At 35.2% G+C, this 20,040-nt stretch overlaps 1 protein-coding gene across 1 annotated transcript in view; it reads left to right on the top strand.

Moving 5' to 3' along the window:
* Positions 1 to 634: 634 nt before the first annotated feature.
* st6gal2a (ST6 beta-galactosamide alpha-2,6-sialyltranferase 2a) overlaps positions 635 to 20,040 on the top strand; it is a 75,117-nt gene continuing 55,711 nt past the window's right edge. Inside the window, exon 1 of the mRNA XM_067409947.1 lies at positions 635 to 821. The gene's annotated coding sequence lies outside the window, so the exon portion shown is untranslated. The remainder of the gene's footprint in view (positions 822 to 20,040) is intronic.

Below are 20,040 nucleotides of genomic sequence, written 5' to 3'. Positions count from 1 at the left end.
ATATATATATATATATATATATATAAACATTTAACAACCAACATATAGGGGATAAGTAACAAATCTTTCATACGTTTTCAACAGATATTTTTCTGGTCTTGATCCATTTACATATTTTTCTTGTTTCATAACTACGCAAAGCATTACATTACCTTTTTGCCAAACAAGGAATGTTTTATTAATCTCTTATTTCTAGTAATTGCATTCAATGAGTCGTAGAATAGCCTATTTTTAAATCTTTACAAATAGACAGACAGACAAAACAAACTTTAAAAGAGGGCTTAATACACATTATTACCTTAACTTTATGTCAATTAATCTTCCCAAGGAGAATTATTAACTTAAAAATTTTTCATATGGCTAGCTAAAATGGTTAATAAGATATTTATAATAGTATATTTAAGATATTATAATAGTAAAAGAACATTCTTACTGAACAAAACACAATATGCTACTCTACATCCCAGTCTAGGGCCACTGTACAAGTTTATCGTTTTACGATTTTCGCTCTGAAAGCTTTCTAATCCAATAGAGCGGCTGAGATGGTTAAAGCGCCGCTACCTGTCAATCAAGCTCTCTGTGTATAGAAGCAGCTCCGAGGCTCCGCCCCCTCCAACACTAAACTCATCTGAAACCGAGAGCCGGAGGAATCAAAGACACCGACTACACGGTCGTCCGTTACCGCTGGAGCATCACCACCGATCCCGCAGCACGCCTCCAGCTCTCTCTTTATCAAAGCACGCAAACAATAGCGACTGGAAGGGATCGAGAGGAATATATTACCCTCTTAACAGAACAATGAACGCGGGCTGAATTCTCAGGTAAGCCGCGCGCCCGAGCCCGTCATAATAGCAGCGTTTTGTGAATGCAAGATTTAATAAGCCATACATTACTGGTATTAGTATATTATGGGGGCATGCGTATTTTATTTTGCGTGTTTGTTTTTAATTGAGCCACATTCACGCTCGCCGTCATTTACTCCACGTTGCTCTCGCCTCTGTGGGCACAATGTAAGAAACAGACGCGATATGAAATGATTTGAGCGCGTGATCCAGCTGTGCAGTTCTGCAGTGATGGCTGCACAACATCTGAGTGCTTTTGCTTGTAAACCCTGTGCTGGCTTTCAAAACACACGCATTGTTGAGTTCAATGTGCTCCATAACCCTGCCCCTCTGTGTTCACCGGAGCTTCATTTGCTATGGTTGCTGAAGTTCAATTAAATACCTTAAGGCAGCCCTGAAGTGCAGTCTGATGGTATCTACAAGACATGCAAGAGCCCTTTATCTGCCAGGTGAGCAGGGAGAACATGTGCTAGTTGGGTGGTAGGAATGGAAGTTTTAAATGAACAGACTCACCTCCAGATTTCAGTCTTGTTCGAGCTAGTTGCATGCAGGTACGGTGAGCTTGTATTGAGGATGTCCTCAAAAACAGTAAAGCCAGTTGTGAGGATTGCCATAAATGTGGTCTTCATTAAAATCTTAAAGGCAGTGTTCTGCTTTTCCTCTGAAATGATGCAATGTGTTAGTTGTTTCTTAGTTCAATAGAAAGTCATGTTTCAGTCAGTGGCGGCTGGTGCTAAAATAATAATAATAATAATTAGAGATACAGAATGGGCTAATTGTTAAATAATGTAATGTAATGTATCACCACTGCTTATCTAAAACATGGAAAATTCAGTATTTAAAGCATGCCATAGGGCTGGGCGATATGGCCAAAAATTCATAGCTCTATTTTTGGGCTGAATGGCGATGTATAATCTCGGTATTTTGTACATTTTCTATTTGAACTAAAAAAATAAAAATAAAAATCTGTATTTAATTTTTATTTATTTATTTTTTTTTTTTTATTTCACATCCTTCCCAATATTTTCCTACAAACAGTGTTCATATTGAATGCTATAAATAAAAAAAAAAACATGAATGTAACCATGTAGTATATGTTATATTATATGCAAAAAAGTCAAATTACATGAGTCAATTACATGAGGCCTACATTCTAACATTGTGACACTACAATTTAAAAAAAAAACAAAATAATGCTTTTTAAAGCAGACGTTACGTTCACTAAACTAAAACTGAAAATAAAAAAAAAAGCAGACTATTATTAGTCTATTATGATTACCCTACAATAGTCACTTTACAGTTACTGCTATCATAAAAATACACTTGTAGGTTCGAAATTCTACATATGGCACATTTATGTTCGCAAACAAAAACAAACAATCAACAAATATTTTAGCTAAATGTATATTTTAGTCAGATTTTTTGCGCTCCGTCTGTTCGGCGCACGTTCACGGAAGTTTGTGCTTCCACTCCTGTCTCCTGGACAGCAAAATGGAAATATTTTCTCAACTTTCTAACACTTACAGATGGAGAAAATGTCTGTGAAATGTAAGTTATGCACTGAGGAAATTATTGGATGTCACTTTAGCTTAAAGATTATAAATAGAGACGTTTCCACCAATCGCTGCACAAGTTAAGGTTACGTGTGATGAAAGCACGTTAGTTCTAGCCCTCCCGGAACCCAGAGAATGCATTGCAGTGACTGCAGTTCGGAAAAAAGTTCTTTGAATGGAAGTCTATGGGAGCACGTGGGGCAATTTTCGGCAAAATCGCCCAAAAAAAGGCGGTACTCCACAGAGCGTGATTGACACTGATTGGACTATATCCAGAGGCAGAACAAACAGTTTAGAGCAGTGCAAGTGTAACACTGTGGTTGGAAAAAAAAAAAAAGAAAAAAAAAATGGTGGTGCGTCACCCTATTGCCCTTATGAAGAGGCTGCCCCTGGTTCCAGTTCAATTTCATGTTTAGATGGTTTCTTGGTGAAGGCTTGTGGACTATCAACAAGGAACCAATGCTATATGTAAATTATTTAAAAAAGCATAAAAAGACAATATTATCTAACAAATCCTTGGTAAACATGGTGTACTGATGGTGGCTTTAAAATATTTGCTAAAACTACATTCGTTCACCGATTCTTTTGTTTCTGAAGTCATTTAAGTTAATTTCTGTTAAGTACATGAATTGTTTACCTTTTTATTAGTGGTATTACTCTAATTATTAGTAGTCCTTTACACGGTTACTATTTATACTATTATAGTGTTTATTAATATGTTTTGTATTTTTATATTTTCTGTTTTAATTTTAATGATTAACTAATTTTGTTTTGTGCTTTTGTAATTATTAGTTTTTTAAATATTTCTTTTAGCTTTGCTTTCATTTCTTCTAATTATATTGTATCTAATATAATATTTTATTTTAGGTTTTTGGATTTCAAAGAGAACAAAATTAACTCAAGGGAGGCAAAAGAGATGTTGCCAACCCCTTTATCCCCCTGGCATTGATTTAAAAAGAAGTATTAGTTATTATTATTACTAAATTATTTTGTATAATTACATAAAGAGCAATAGAATACTATGAGATGTTTCGGCAAGTTGTCCAAGTTTGTGTGTGCCTTAGTGGGTGAATCTGGGAGATTTTCCAGCGTGACAAGAACAACAAGCAGTGTGACAGACTCAATCCAGATGAAGTCACAAGAACAATGGGACATTTTCTGGAGTATAGAAAAATGGCTATAATGGGAAATAGTGTCTAGAGATATGGGTGCAATTTTAAACTAGCTGTAGCAGAACAACAAGACCAGACACAAAGCCTTTGTTGTGCTAAAACATACCAACATACACGCACTGTAGAGCTATAAGAGACTACATAAAGTAATGCATTTAAAATAAATTGAAGTATGAAGTATGTGTAGTATACAACTATTTAGTTCCAGAATTTTTTGGATTTTTGTGTTGGTGCTTTGTGTGCAAGGTGATTTGTGCAATGTCTGTATCCTCCTTGTCGGATGGAAAATCTGGTTAATCAGTAGTCTCAATTACTTTATGCATAATGTTAAGTTAGCTAAGTGCAGCTATTAAAATAAAAGGAAAATATGACATTTAAAATAAAATGAGGCTTTGTTTTTACAGTATTAATAGTATAGTTAAAATGACCACACTGTATTGTTTTGAAGTTGTAAATAAAAAGATTATTGGAGTACGTTTTACAAGAAAATACTATTTGAGCCTTTCAATTTCAAAATTTCATGTTTAATTCAATGTAGTACTTGCCATTTATTTGTAATATGAGAAATTTAGCTGTTTCTCAGTGAAAATGGTTTCAAAGTAAATCCTACACCACTTATTTTATTCTGTTAACTAATTATTGATGATCAGTGCAGTTTATACCAGTTTCACAAGTATAAAAACACTCTTGCGTTAACATGGATCGTGTGTCTAGATATATCCGGATGCCAGGCCATTATTTAACTCCAGTTCTCAGAGGAGAGACAGTATGACCTGCATATAAAAACACTGGCAGTAGATGCTAGGATTGCAATTGGAGATCATTTTTAAAATGAAACATGACACATGCTGGCTGTATCGTCCGTCCACCAGGCCAAATCACACATGTGGCTTATTGACCGTCACTGCATCTTGCAGCTCCTGATCGATGATAGTGTCCATTTGGCTTTTATGTTGTATAGATTGTAAGTGGGGTCAGTAGAACACTGTTGCCTTTTAATAGTTTTCAGGTCAGGTCATGTTATAGCCTATTGTGGTTAGTACCAGTGGTTTTCAAAATTATGTTAAGAGCGTTTTATTTTATTTTTATTTTTTTATTGATGTGGCCCGTATACAACCATTTACATGCAATTGTTTACGTTTAACAGGCAGTTCCCGCCTCCTCCTTCCCTGAATCTTGAGGGAAAAAAAAAAAAAAAAATATATATATATATATATATATATATATATATATATATAATATAAAAAATCACACCACACACAGTCAAACCAAAATTGATTCAGACACCTTCATTTCATTCATTAATTCACTATGGTTTTAAAAAAAAGGTAATAAAATATGACAAGATCTTGGAGTTAAACTGTGTCAGAAAAAAAAAATCTTCATTATGTCAGATAACACTTATTCAAAACATGGTCAGGTCAAAGTGTCTGAATAATTTTTGGTTCCAAATTTTTATCAATTTTACTGGTAGTCCACTGTGTGAAGAATTTTTGGGTATAATATGTCACTGTTTACTTTTATTTTGCTATCCTCACTTACATAAATGAACTATAGTGTCCTGCACCCACTAGTAAAAATATATAAAAAATGTCTGAATAATTTATGGCTTGACTATATCTATATCTATATCTATATCTATATATAATATACAAAATGTGTGTGTATATATGTATGTGTGTGCGTGTGTAAATGTGTGCGCGCATTTTCCTTAAATCATCCTTGTGAATTGCGACCCTTTTTTTTTTTTTTTAAAGTCTCCAGAGTTTGGAAGCTTGTGATTTAGGACTCAACAAAAATGATTTTTCCTGGTCCAGTCCTTCAGATTTGTACTTGCACTGCCAATATTTTCCCTGGCTCTGCACTAAAACGTGAATTTTTTTTTTTTTTTTTTTTAAATATCATTTTGGATGATTCAGACAGTATATGTATTTAGATGGATTTAAGGAAACGTTATGTACTTTTATTTAACTGATGCTTTTAAGATGATCACAAATTTTGCAATTCCTTTTGATGAAGTCCTTCATGTAAAAATCAGTCTACAGGCTTTTATAGCCAACCTGGGATGTTGATATGGTCTCATTTAAGTTTTTTCACAAGCTGTTCAAACATTGGCAATAATAATAATAATAAAAAAAAAAAGCTGTTAGTCTACTATGTGAAAATTCTTACTTGACGTTAATGGCAACTATAGTTAACGATACCTTACCATATTGGTGGTGACAGTTTTGTCAACTGGCCTGAAACTAATACAATATAGTATACAAGCATAAGTGTGGGAAATTAAAACTGTTTGGCTGTTAAGCAAAATGTAATTCATTTTCAATCCAAAACATCTCTATCATTACTGTTTTTTGTTTCCTCTTTAATCTTTTCTGCCTTTAAATGGCCATAGGGGTTTAGTTTTGCATGTTAAATGTCACGCATTTTCTTTTCTTTTTTTTGAAGCAGTGAAACCGTCTTCGTTGTGTGGGTGTTTTTCCACAATTGAAAAAAAGAGAACAGCGGAGCTGCAATCAGGTTGAGGTAATTAGAAAAGGCAGCAGGGTGAAGAACTTCAGCACTACTGATTTGCAGATTTAATCAGTCATAAGTCATTACATCCCAGCGTACACAAAGAATATCAGGCAAATATAATTACCGCACAACAGCCACAGTAACCTTAACCCGCCAAACAATGAAATCACTTAACTAGTACAAGGTCATTTCAGAAGGACAGCATAAACGTCGGATCAGAAACAGACCCAGTTCTCCAGTGTTAGACCAAAGGTTTTATTGGCTATTTGAACATTTGCCCTTCCCTACCATTTGTTGAGGCGAATGTAACACTAGTATTCATACACAGTCTGATGCACATTGTCCACTGATGACAGTTTTATGTTGTCAACTCGCTGGGTGTTTTGAAAGGTACAATCTTATAAGATGTCTATTCATCTTGGAACACAAATTAAAGGATTAGTCCACTTTTAAATAAACTTTCCCTGATAATTTACTCACCCCCATGTCATCCAAGATGTCCATGTCTTTCTTTCTTCAGTCAAAAAGAAATTAAAGTTTTTGATGAAAGCATTCCAGGATTTTTTCTCCATATAGTGGACTTCAATGGGCACCAAACAATTGAAGGTCAAAATTAGTTTCACTGCAGCTTCAAATTGTTCTACACAATCCCAGATGAGAAATAAGGGTCTTATCTAGAGAAACCATCACTCATTTTCTAAAAAAAAAAAAAAAAAAAAAAAAAAAAGAAAATTATATATGTTTTTACCATAAATGCCCATCTTGAACTAGCTCTCTTCTTCTTCTCTATTATAATTCCAGCAGTGTAGACACTGCTAAGTGTATTACTGCCCTCCTCAGGTCATAGTTTGAACTAATGTTTATATGCAATATGCTAGTTCAATAGTATATAACAATTAGTTCAAATTTTGACCTGTGGAGGGCAGAAAACCTATAATTTTCAATTTTTTTCAGAAAATGAGTGATTGTTTCACTGGATAGATCCCTTATTTCTCATTTGGGATTGTGTAGAACAATTTGAAGCTGCAGAAACTAATTTTGACCTTCAACTGTTTGGTGCCCATTGAAGTCCACTATAAGGAGAAAAATCCTGGAATTTTTTCATCAAAAACTTTAATTTCTTTTCGTCTGAAGAAAGAAAGACATGAACATCTTGGATGACATGGGGGTGAGTAAATTATCAGGAAAAGTTTATTTAAAAGTGGACAAATCCTTTAAGATATTTAATATTCTTTAATAATATTCTTAATAATATCCATTCATTGAAAGCCAAAACTTTAATGCCTCAAAAAAATACAAAAAGACGTTGTAATAGTAATCCATATCAATCAATCAACCAACCAATCAACCAATCCATTTAATCAATCCATATCAGTCAAGTCAGTTTTAGTGTAATGCACTTTCAATCGAGGAACAGAAATCTCTTCGGCTTCATAAACAATATCTCTTAAGTTTGTGTTTCAAAGATGAACAAATGTCTTGGGGTTTTGGAATGACAAAAGGGTAAGTAAAAGATGACAATTTCATTTTGGGGTGAACATATATGATTTAGTTATTTAGTGTTTGTTTAGTGTTTAATGCTATTTAGAAGTTGGTGTGTTGTTAAAATAAAGACTTCTAAGATTTGTTTTTGTGAGAATCATGGTGTACCGCAAATGGTCAGATACTTGTCTTATAGTTTGAAAACAAATTCCACAAACACAGCTATATTCTGTTTGTTTTCTGCTTTGTGTTTTGTCTTTAAAATATTCAGCGCTAATGAATTTTGCATGAAAGGGAAACTCTTGACTAAATTCAAACACAGTTTTCCCTGGTTTCTTCAGTGTTGTGTGTGGAAGAGAAAACTGTGATAATTACAAACCTCAACTTTGTTGCAAAATTAGCTACAGGCATGTAGTCGGGGTAAAAGATGCACATGAACCTATTTAAATTGATAATACATATTTAAATATAGTTGGAATTTTGCCTATTGGTTATTTGTAAGCTTTGTAAGATTCTGATATCTCCTAGTTTTCTCTGCTTTAGCTCCCTCTATATGAAACTACTGATTTCTTTCCCCATTTTATGTAACGTGGCAGCCACATTTGTCATTGTGTTCTTAGATCTTCTGATAAATGGAGTGTCAATGTTTGTCTATTGAGTTTGAGTCTGGCTGCTCAGTTGATGAAAATTGAGTTTTATGCTCAACAGTGCCCAGGTTCTATCGGTCTAATCTGTCTATTTATATCTGTATGTCGTCTAACTATCTGTATGATGTCTACCTGTCTGTCTGTCATCTAAATGCCCGTCTGTCTGTCTGTTGTCTAAATGTCTGTCTGTTTGTCCTTCTGTCATCGAAATATCTGTCTGCCTTCAAACTGTCTCTGTATGTTGTTTAATCGTCTGTGTCTGTTGTCTAAATGACTGTCTGTCGTTTGTCTGTCTAAATGTCTGTTGTCTATATGCCTGTTTGTCCTTCTGTCATCGAAATGTCTCTGTCGTCAAACTGTCTCTGTATGTTGTCGAATTGTCTGTGTCTGTCTCTGTTTGTCTGCCTGTCTGTCTGTTAGTTTATCTATGTCTGTCTGTCTGTCGTCTAAATGTCTCTGTCTAAAAATCTGTCTTTCTGTCTGGCACAAATGTGTAATTGGTCATTATGTTTTATTGCATGGCCAAAAATCATAGAGCTGATTCCCATGGAGGAGCCTGAGGTTAACAGTGGCACAATAAGAACAGGCTAGATTTTGAACACCGTAAATCTTTAGTTCCTGGTCACCATTGCTTGGGATTAGACTTAAGCTTTCTACATTACAAAGTTCATTCAGAGCTTTAACCTTCAAGCCATCACCATCTGAAGTCCTCCATATGACAAACAGTCAGAGAACAATGGACTGTAAGTACATGAATCTGAACTTTTGCTTCCTTTGGAGTTTGTTTGCGGCTGACAAAGCATTACTTTCATATGAACATGTCTCAACAATTTCAAGAGCTGAGCACATCTAAAATCCCAGAACTGAAATAAAAAGCTCCTGCTGTTATATGAACACTGCTGAAATACTTTTAAGGACTCGAACAGAAAAGAATCATAGTATGTTAATGTTTTCTTTCCCTACTCTGAGGTTGTGTGCTATAGATTTATCAGGATGTGATTGAACTTTTGGCGATCTCATTCAAGTCCCACTTTGAGGAATTATGATGAAGCACTCTGTGTTTGAACTCAAAGCTGTGCTGTTGTGTGGCAGTGAGTCATAGACTCTCTGGTCTTAATGCAGGAAGCGAGATTGTCAGTCATTTTAGATCTTTGACATCTCCATCTGTTCTTTGAGATGATCTGTATTCTGTGTCTGCATGAACTCTTTTGACTAAAACACTTTAGTCAAATTTCTTGATTCTCTAAAGCCAAGCACACAACAGTTGGCATGGTACCAAAATTTCAATTGTCAGTATAACTTTTTGTTTAGCTATACTTTTTACTTTCTAGGAAATGTGATTTATTGATTGATTAGCATAATTTTGGTTAATATTTTATGTCATATTCATAGATTTTACTGCTAAAATTGTATTGCATATCATTTAAGTGGACAAAAATTAAATGTGCAGTGGTGAAAACCTGTCAAACTGTAACAGACAAAACTTTCATGTTAATATTTTGAAAAATGTATAAACATTAAACATGCATGGAACTTTATGAAAAATGTATCAATATAAATAAAATATAGCATCTTTGAAAAGCAGTTATTCATTACATTTTAATGAGTATACTGAAGTACTGTTTAGAAGTTACTGTGGTGTTAATTCTTCATGCTTTACCTACTACTTAATAATTTTCCATGTAGTGCTTCTCTTATACGATATACAGTGTTGGGTTTAACACATTAATTTGCAAGTAACACGAGTTACATAATACTTTTGCAAGGAACTAGTAAATTAAATCAATGCTTTTTAAATTTGCAACAAAATGTTAATTTTTTCTAAGCAAGTCACGCAAGTATCTTTTTCCCATTTACTGATTGACACCTCTCCTCAGTGTTGCCAAGTTTTGGGCTACTTTAACACTGATTTTCATGTCCACGGGTTGAAGAGACCCCAAATAACATGATATTCAGCCCATGGAATGCAGATTGAATGCAGATTTTACACCCCGGAACGTGATTTTTACCAGGGGACCCCCTAAAACACGATTGGGCTAGTTTTCAGTGGCAATTGGGTGGGGTTTGTTGTGAGAACCTGGCAACCCTGCCTCTCCTGTCCCCATGTTGAGGGAAATCGAGAGAGGCGTTGTGTGCGCTGTGTGAGCATGATGGTTATTGTAGTTCTGGACTAAATGTAAGCATGTACCTCCTCAAAATGAATTAAAAACAGTGAAACACAAACTCTGCAATAATGTTAATTTACACAAATATACTTTGTATTTAATCTCACTTTATTAACCAATGTCTTTGCTGTTGGCATTTGATGGTCCAGTTCAACCATACAAAGCACATCAACAGTGCGTAGAAAAGGCCTTAGTACAAGAAGTTTAGTTTAGAATGTGCCTAAGTACAAGAAATTCCGTATTTATCAAACGTACACACGCAGTTCTTACGCACATGAGTAAGCAATCATTGTTTATAAATCCCACATGTGCGTAAGTACCATGCTCGTTCATCGGAAACGCCTCCAATGAACCATATATGGTGACAACACTTCCCTTTAAAAATCATGTGATTGTGCTTTTTCCTCACCGCATCAATGGCAAAGAGAGCTCTCGCCAAGCAGATCAGCACAATCTTGGAAAACGCGCTCTCTGTGGAGCGCATTGTTTGCCAAGTCTTCCAATAACGCAAGATAAGCCATTGCACTAAGACAAACATTTTTCCACAGCGGTCTTTTATAGGGTTTTACACCAATTTCAAATGATAAATTGGGGGTTTTATAATTAAAGGAAACATATGACATATGTGGATTGCTTAATGCATACAGTGATACTCATAGCGTCGCTATTCTACCACTAGATTCTCTGCGTAAGCATGCTCAGAGGTGTGCTTATATTTACACACATTTCTACGTATAAGTACAAATTGGTGAATCCCACACTGTTCTTACGCACTCATTATGCACAAATCTGTCTATACGCACCATTGATAAATGAGGGCCCTGAAATGTTTGAGCTGCGCCCTCTACTGTACAGGCATGAATTTGCATTTCCTTCAGCCTGAGGCTTATTTATTTCACTTTTGATGTGAAAACAAGCAAGCCCAGCCCAGATGAGGGAAAAGTAACGTAAAAGTAATGTGACACAAATGTAGTTGGGGCTAGTGGAAGTTCTAAATGGCTGGTAAATTTAGTAGCCAAGTTTAATTAAATGTTTTTGTCGGTGATTTCATTGACATTTTCATAGCAGAGAAATTCCACGATTGTCAATACTGCTGTTTAAAGTGCACCTTAAACACGGTTCCTTTTTAAGATTTCTATATTCGCTTCAGTTTCAGTTTAATTTATTTATATAGCACATTTAATAACGACAGAGTCAGCAAAGTGAGAGAGAAAGGGAAATGCCTTATTTATATTACTATAATATTCAGTGTGAGTGGAAAGTGGGTCAAAAAGGGCAATTATTTTTATCGCATTTGAATATTTTACTTAACATTAAACATTCATGTCATTCATTCTTATGCAATACTTATTTACAAAGATTTAAAGGAGTACAGTCAAAATAATAGTATCAGTAGGTATTTATTATTATTATTATTATTATTATTATTTGTTTTAGCAAAGTACTGATACTTTTGTCATCTCTGCATATTTTACTGAGGTTTGTGCAGTTCATATTTTCTTATTTCCGTGGCTGGTGGAGCGTGAGGCTGCCGAGCCGTCCATTAAAGTGACTGAGGGATGGATGGCTCGCACACAGCCCTGTGTGTCACAGCGCAGCACTGCTTTACACTGCTCTCTGTGGTGCTGTCTAATGGGCTGTCAGGTGTCAGGGGCAGCCGCTGCATAACACCGCGCAGACTCTGGCCCAGGGGAGACAGGAGTGTAATTTCAGATGACAGGCAAACGCTGAAGTTCTGGGCCAGACCTCCAAGCGCCAAGAGGGTAAATTTATCTGGGGTGGGCTCTGGACCTCAATGAAATTGAATGAACTTCAATTATAAGTACACAACACAAGTGTAATTGAGTCTAACAGAAAGCTTGTAAACTCCTGAGCTGGGTGCGAGCAGGTCACTCCGGTGGCATGTTCAGGTAATTGCTAATGCTGCAGTGTAGAAAATACTATGCGCAGATGACTTTTCTGCAGACATGGCAAGTTTGTTATCAAAGACACGACACCTACACTGTTTGCAGTGGGAGCGTATCGGGTGTTATGACTGCAGGCCGGAACATCAATTAAGACCATAAGACCAAAACATCAATTCAAGATATCAGTTTATTAGTTTTATGACTGACCTTTGTTGAACTTGTTTAACTTGTTTGAATTCATCTCTTTATCTTATGCTCTTAAGATGAAAGATGTAATTTATGACTTTATTGACCTAGTTTGATATATTAATAATTAAATAATAAATAATAATAAAATTATTAATTATAAATAATTTTATTTAAATATTATTTATTATAAATAATAATACAATTAATAATAAAATTTATAACACTGGATTATAAAAATGATTAACAAAAGGAGAGTTTATGATATTTTCCTGCTGGCACAATAAAGCAAAGAATTTAAATGACATGTTAGTTTGGGGTTACGATTGATTAACACTTTATTTTACATGTTGTAAAAAAAAAAAAATCCCCATAAAATTTATGGTAAAAAAAAAAAAGGCAGCTGTGGTTGCCAGAACTTTACCGTAAAATACAATTTGATTTTTTTTTTTTTTACACGTAAAAAAAACAAACAAAAAACAATTCCGTTAAATTTAAGGTAAAAACGTATTTCATTAACTGATATCATTACTTCATTAGGTTGGTAAATTAACATTATATGTTTTATACCTTTGTAATGCACTGACAACGACTAAACACAGCGGTGATGAGTCACATGATGAATCAAAGTTCATCACAAGCAGATTTTCCACAAGCTGAGAAGGACAACACTAATATATAGAAGGTGCACACAGTGTCATTCACACAAACACTGAACATCACCATGGTAACACACATGAACTTTTAAAAATGCAATAAACATTAACTTAACAACATTAGATGTAACATAAAACCCCAATGTACATAACTGATTAGAAGAAAAATAAGAAACTAAGAAGAAACAGTTATTTCAACAAAAATGCATCAAATGTGATGTGTCATGCAGGGAATTGTGGGAATGTCAATTTAAAGGTGCCCTAGAATTAAATATTGAATTTACCTTGGCATAGTTGAATAACAAGAGTTCAGTACATGGGAATGACATACACTGAGTTTCAAACTCCATTGTTTCCTCCTTAAATAAATCTCATTTGTTTAAAAGACCTCTGAAGAACAGGCAAATCTCAACATAACACAGACTGTTACGTAACAGTCGGGATCATTAATATGTACGCCCCCAATATTTGCATATGCCAGCTCATGTTCAAGCCAATAGACAAGGGACAAATGTCTGGATGTGCACAGGTGAATCATAAGACTAGGTAAGCAAGCAAGAACAATAGCGAAAAATGGCAGATGGAGTGATAATAACTGACATGATCCATGATATCATGATATTTTTAGGGATATTTGTGAATTGTCTTTCTAAATGTTTCGTTAGCATGTTGGTAATGTACTGTTAAATGTGGTTAAAGTTACCATTGTTTCTTACTGTATTCACGGAGACAAGAGCCGTCGCTATTTTCATTTTTAAACACTTGCAGTCTGTATAATGCATAAACACAACTTCATTCTTTATAAATCTCTCCAACAGTGTGTAATGTTAGCTTTAGCCATGGAGTACTATCAAACTCATTCAAAATCAAATGTAAACATCCAAATAAATACTATACTCACATGATCCTACGCTTGCACGCAGCATGCATGACGAACATCTTGTAAAAATCCATTTTGAGGGTTATATTAGCTGTGTGAACTGTTTATGCTGTTCAAGGCAAGCGCGAGCTCCGTGGGCGGGGGAGCATGAGATTTAAAGGGGCCGCAACCTATATATCGGTGTATAGGTAATGAAAAATGAATTAAAAAAAATATATATGGGGTATTTTGAGCTGAAACTTCAGACACATTCAGGGGACACCTTAGACTTATATTACATGTTTTAAAAAGAAGTTCTAGGGCACCTTTAAGGTTTTTCACTGTGAATTATACAATGACTTCCAAAAACTGTAAATTTAATGGTATTTTACCGTGAAATTACATTAAATGTATCGTTAGATCTATTAGTTATTCACCGCATATAGTACGGAAACTTTCTGTAAACAACTGTTTTTAAACTTAGCATTTTTTCAGTCTTTTACAGTTAAAATCACGGTTATTTTTATAGTGCAGTGTCGTTTATACATTTGTTACATGTACTTAGTGTAGAAATAACAGTAAATTATGCGTAATTACATGCAACTGTCCCTAAACCGAACCCCATTCCTAATCCTAAGCATGTAAGTATGTTAATATTACTCTTAAATGTACTTAAATATACTTTAATAAAGACACCTTAAAATAAAGTGCATTTGATTTCATAAAACAAAACAAAAAAAAGATTTTTGAAGTCTCTTATTTTCACAAGGGCTACATTTAGTCAGAATCAGTAAAAACAGGAATATTGCGAATATATTATTACTATGTATTAAAAATTTATTTGTATTTAGTATTATATTTTTCTATTTGAATATATTTTAAAATATTTATTCCTGTGATGGCCAAGCTGAATTGTCAGCAGCCATTTTGTCACTGATTTTCTTCTGTGGAACACTAAAGAACATATTTGAAGAATGTTGGGGTCTAGACAACATTAGCTGCTTTCACAACGGAGGAATGTTAACTATCAGCGGAAGTACCAGCTTTTTGGCGTGTTCTCATCACAGGAACTGAGAGTGATATTATTTTTTTAAATTTATTTTATTTTTTTGGCAGTAGGAACTCCTTTTGGGGAGACTACTTCAGAGTAGGGTGTAACCCAGCACAATAGGGACTACCAGTGACGCAAGCGGTAAGTTTATTGGCTGAACATATGCGAAACAATGGCATCCGTTTAAAAGAAAAACAAAAAAAAAACTTTTAAACTCAGTTTATAGCCTATATATTTATTCCACAATCTCCACAAACATGGAAAACTGCGCTAGATGGACCAACGCTGAAGTCCAGGCACCAAGTGACTCAGCTAGCGACATTGGGCATCAGCCACAAGGCAAATGATGATAATCTTTCATATACCGTTTTACTTTAACAGTTCTATCTAATAATGTATTAGGACTGTTAAACAGATCATAAACTAATGAAGATGGAGGATGGGAGCGCTCTGTGCTCAGGCTGGCATTCTCGCCGCTGTCAAAAATGTCTGCTGCACCATCAAAATAAAAATCCCGCACAACAACCAGAGCAGCAGGTCGCAAGTTAATTCTTTCGGCACTTCAGGGTTCCTACTGGTGGTGTAAATACAACCAGGAAAATTATATTTCTCGGTGAACTGCCCTGGTGGCTAGTTCCTAGAAACTACCTGGTGCGAAAGCCTCTCTGGAATGACGCCAAATACTTTTGTGTTTCTATTGACTGTGAATGCAACCAGGAAACCAGGAATATTTAGTTCTCTAGGGACTGCCCTGGAGGCTAGTTCCTATAACTTAATTAATTTAACTACCCGGTGTGAAAGTCTCTATTGAACACATTGATCTGACTAGACTCTGTAAACTGCAAAATGTTTTTTTTTTAATTTGTAAAACTTTGTTCCTAACAACAAAGGGTTTTGTTGAAAACAAACAGGGTTGCAGTTGAAAAGGTGGTTGTTGTGGTTGGTTGTTTGTTTTTTGTTGTTGTTAAGGGCCCGTTCCATTTCTTTTTTTTTTTTTTTTTTTTTTGCATCATGCTTTATCAGATATGTTTACATTTACTAATTTTCACCAATCTGAATGAATCCATTCCGAATTTAGATTCTGCAAATTGTTTATGTAAACTCTAAACTTTGCAGTTCGGCTTTTGAGTCCGATCGAGCCATCATTGGATTATTTTGGTGCATTTACATCTGCTTAACAAAAGCTACATGCACAGGTTCACATAGCCACGCGACCACAGTACAAAATTGTACTTTGGCCACTATCGCAAAATTGGTCGAGACCTTTTCTACCTGCACAGTCTTTGCATGTTATGTCCTACGAGCTATCGGAGCAGTATTTAGCAGTCATTTATTTAGAAGCTGCTTCAAAAGTTTTGATTAATGTGGTCGGAAACTTCTGTTTGTCTGTGCTATGCATGCTCAAACTCGTATGCCTTCCTGGTTGCATGTATGCACTTGCAGAGATGATTTTTTTTTTTTTTTTCTTTTTTCTTTTTCCCCAGCATTTTTCTCACATGCGCTTTGACAAGGAGTCTTATGTAATTTTTCTACACATCAGTCAGTTTTATGAAGTGTTATATTGCAATCCTGTTTGATTTGATGTTGGTTATTTGTACTCAAATGGCCTTTCTTTATTGTGCCTATGCCAATCAGCCTTGATTTCATTGAGACCACTGATTTTTCCAGGTATTATAAACCTCCTTGATTACAATAGGCAGGAGTGTTGGATATTTCACCTAGAAATATCTGGGCGAACCTGTAGCGTGTCTTTTATATGACAGTTTGTGCTGTGCGAAGACCCTTTGTGTTTTCCAGGAATCTGTTGACGCGTTCATCCTGCTGTTAGCAGAGTAGAGAGTTGTCTTTGTGATGCAGAGCTCTGGGTAATTTGTCAGATATGACTGCTGGCAAGTTCGGTTTGTAGTTTTCTTCTGCTCTGTGTTTCTGACACTCGTTTCAGTTAGCTCTTATCACTCTGCCTCTGGAAATGCCCATTTTATCCAGTTACCCATCTATCACAGTTACACATCGTAACTGAGACAGCATCACTTATCATTGGGTTAATGTTTTACCTTTTTGAGTCTGGGTACATTTGTTTGATATAAAGAATTAAGTTGAAATTCCAATCTGATGTAAATGATCATTTATTGAGAATTTTATTTCATTTAACAATATAATGTTTTATAATGCTTTATATGAATATTCAATTTTCAAGAGTCCCACCCCCCCACCCCAATGACCTACAGTTGCACTAAATGCTCTTTAAAATATTCACCATGGCAACTATAGGTAATTCTGGTAAACTACTTCATTATTTATTTTGCCACTTCATACAAAATTTATTGTTATTGCTGTAAAGCCTTAATTAATTATGAAAATGTGTCTGCAGCTGTCTTGGCACTGCAGTCTGAAGCAGTATACATTATATACACTGAAAAATGTATTTACACAGACCTGATGCAGCACAGTATGGAATAATTTAAAAAATAAATTCAACTCTTTCTCTCAATTGCAAGATATAATGTCACAATTGCAAGTTATAAAGTCAGAATTGTGAGATATAAACTCGCAATTGCGAGTTATTGGGCCTCATCATACTCCCGGCGCAATGCGGCACAAGTGTTTTTTGGTAGTTTCAGCCAGATGCAGTTATCATTTTCACATCCTGCACCATGTTGTTTAAATAGCAAATGTATTTGCGCCCATTTGTGTGCCCATGGGCGTGCTGGTCTGAAAATGAGGTGTGTTCAGATGTATTGTTAGCACGTTGCTATGATGAGGCAACTGAAATAGACTGCGCCATTGAATAACTGAAACCTGGTCTAAAGTCAATGGCACAGTATTTTTGTTATTTAAAGAGAGTGTTAGTAATATGCGCCTATATGTGTGTGCACAACGCGCGTACACTCTGCTTTTACACACACAGGGACAAGCAGCAGCACACAAACATGCCACATATTAAAAATAAAAGGATTACAATGTAAAAGGTTATTATTGTGTGCATAAAGATAAAAATAGTTTGGTGGATTCCGGCTTTTCCCGTAGATGGTCTGCTTGCACGCTTTAACCTCGTGCATGAGCAGATCCGTTTCCTCCTTAGAGAAGCATTACATTTTTCCGCTTGCAAGTTCTGCTATGTAAATAGCGAATCTGCCATTGTGCGAGTGCAACTGGCTTTTAAAGGGAATGGGAGATGAGACTCGGATTGGTTTATTGCACGTTACACCCAAAACACACCCATTACTCATTAAGAGAATAGGGACAACCCTTTTAGACCATGTGTCAGGCACGCCGACCATTTTTCCCATCCTTAGACTAGAAAATGTGCTTTTGCTCCCTGCTCTTAGATCATTAAAGGTGCCCTAGAACTTTTTTTAAAAAAGATGTAATATAAGTCTAAGGTGTCCCCTGAATGTGTCTGTGAAGTTTCAGCTCAAAATACCCCATAGATTTTTTTTTTGTATTAATTTTTTTAACTGCCTATTTTGGGGCATCATTATAAACGAGCCGATTCAGGGTGTGTGGTCCTTTAAATCTCATGCTCCACGTCCACGGAACGCGCGCTTGCCTTAAACAGTACATAAACAAAGTTTACACAGCTAATATAACCCTCAAATGGATCTTTACAAACTGTTTGTCATGCATGTGGCATGTATGCGTCGGATTATGTGAGTATTGTAAACTGTTATATTGTTTACATTTGATTCTGAATGAATTTGAGGCTGTGCTCCGTGGCTAACGGCTAATGCTACACTGTTGGAGAGATTTATAAAGAATGAAGTTGTGTTTATGAATTATACAGACTGCAAGTGTTTAATAATGAAAATGGCGACGGCTCTTGTCTCCGCGAATACAGTTAGAAACGATGGTAACTTTAACCACATTTAACAGTACATTAGCAACATGCTAATAAAACATTTAGAAAGACAATTTACAAATATCACTAAAAATATCATGATATCATGGATCATGTCAGTTATTATTGCTCCATCTGCCATTTTTCGCTATTGTCCTTGCTTGCTTACCTAGACTGTTGATTCACCTGTGCAGATCCAGACGTTACTGGCTGCCCTTGTGTAATGCCTTTCATAATGTTGGGATCATGCGCTGGCATATGCAAATTTTGGGGGCGTACATATTAATGATCCCGACTGTTACGTAACAGTCGGTGTTATGTTGATTCGCCTGTTCTTCGGAGGTCTTTTAAACAAATGAGATTTATATAAGAAGGAGGAAACAATGGAGTTTGAGACTCACTATATGTCATTTCCATGTACTGAACTCTTGTTATTCAACTATGCCAAGATAAATTCAATTTTTCATTTGAGGGCACCTTTAAAATACGGCCCATAAAGTCCAATTCTGGGTGGAAAAGACTGACTTTTTTTTCCTCAGAATTGCGAGCTTATATCTCAGAATTGAATTCTGACTTTATAACTCGCAATTGCTTGTTATAAAGTCAGAATTGCGAGATATAAACTCATAATTCTGAGAAAATAAGAAATAAACTTGCAATTGTAAGTTTATATCACGCAATTATGACTTTATAACTCAATTGCGTGTCATAAATTGTGAGATATAAACTCGCTATTCTGAGAAATAAAACAAAATTGAGAGTTGTTGCAATTATTGTGCTTTGAGAGTTTGAGAACAAGACATTTTTTTTTGGTTTTCATATGTGATGTGAGATGATATACACTGCAATTTATTTATTTTTTTTTCTTTTTGGAGGACTTTTATTTAACAAGGATGCATTAAATTGATTAAAAGTAACAGTATAAGGACATTTTATAATGTTACAAAAGATTTGTTTGAAGTCAGTGCTGTTCTTTTGAATTTTCTGTTCATCAAATAATCCTGAAAAAGTATGTTACCACAAAAATATTAAGCAGCACAACTGTTTTCAACATTAGTGATAATATAAAATGTTTCCTGAGCAGCAAATCAGCATATTAGAATGGTTTTTGAAGGATCATGTGACACTGAAGACTAGAGTAATGCTGCTGAAAATTCAACTTCCA

This window comes from Chanodichthys erythropterus, chromosome 14, assembly GCF_024489055.1.
Source record: "Chanodichthys erythropterus isolate Z2021 chromosome 14, ASM2448905v1, whole genome shotgun sequence".
NCBI classification, from domain to species: Eukaryota; Metazoa; Chordata; class Actinopteri; order Cypriniformes; family Xenocyprididae; genus Chanodichthys; species Chanodichthys erythropterus.
The sequence above is the reverse complement of the archived record's forward strand: the minus strand, read 5'-3'. Positions and strand labels throughout refer to the sequence as shown.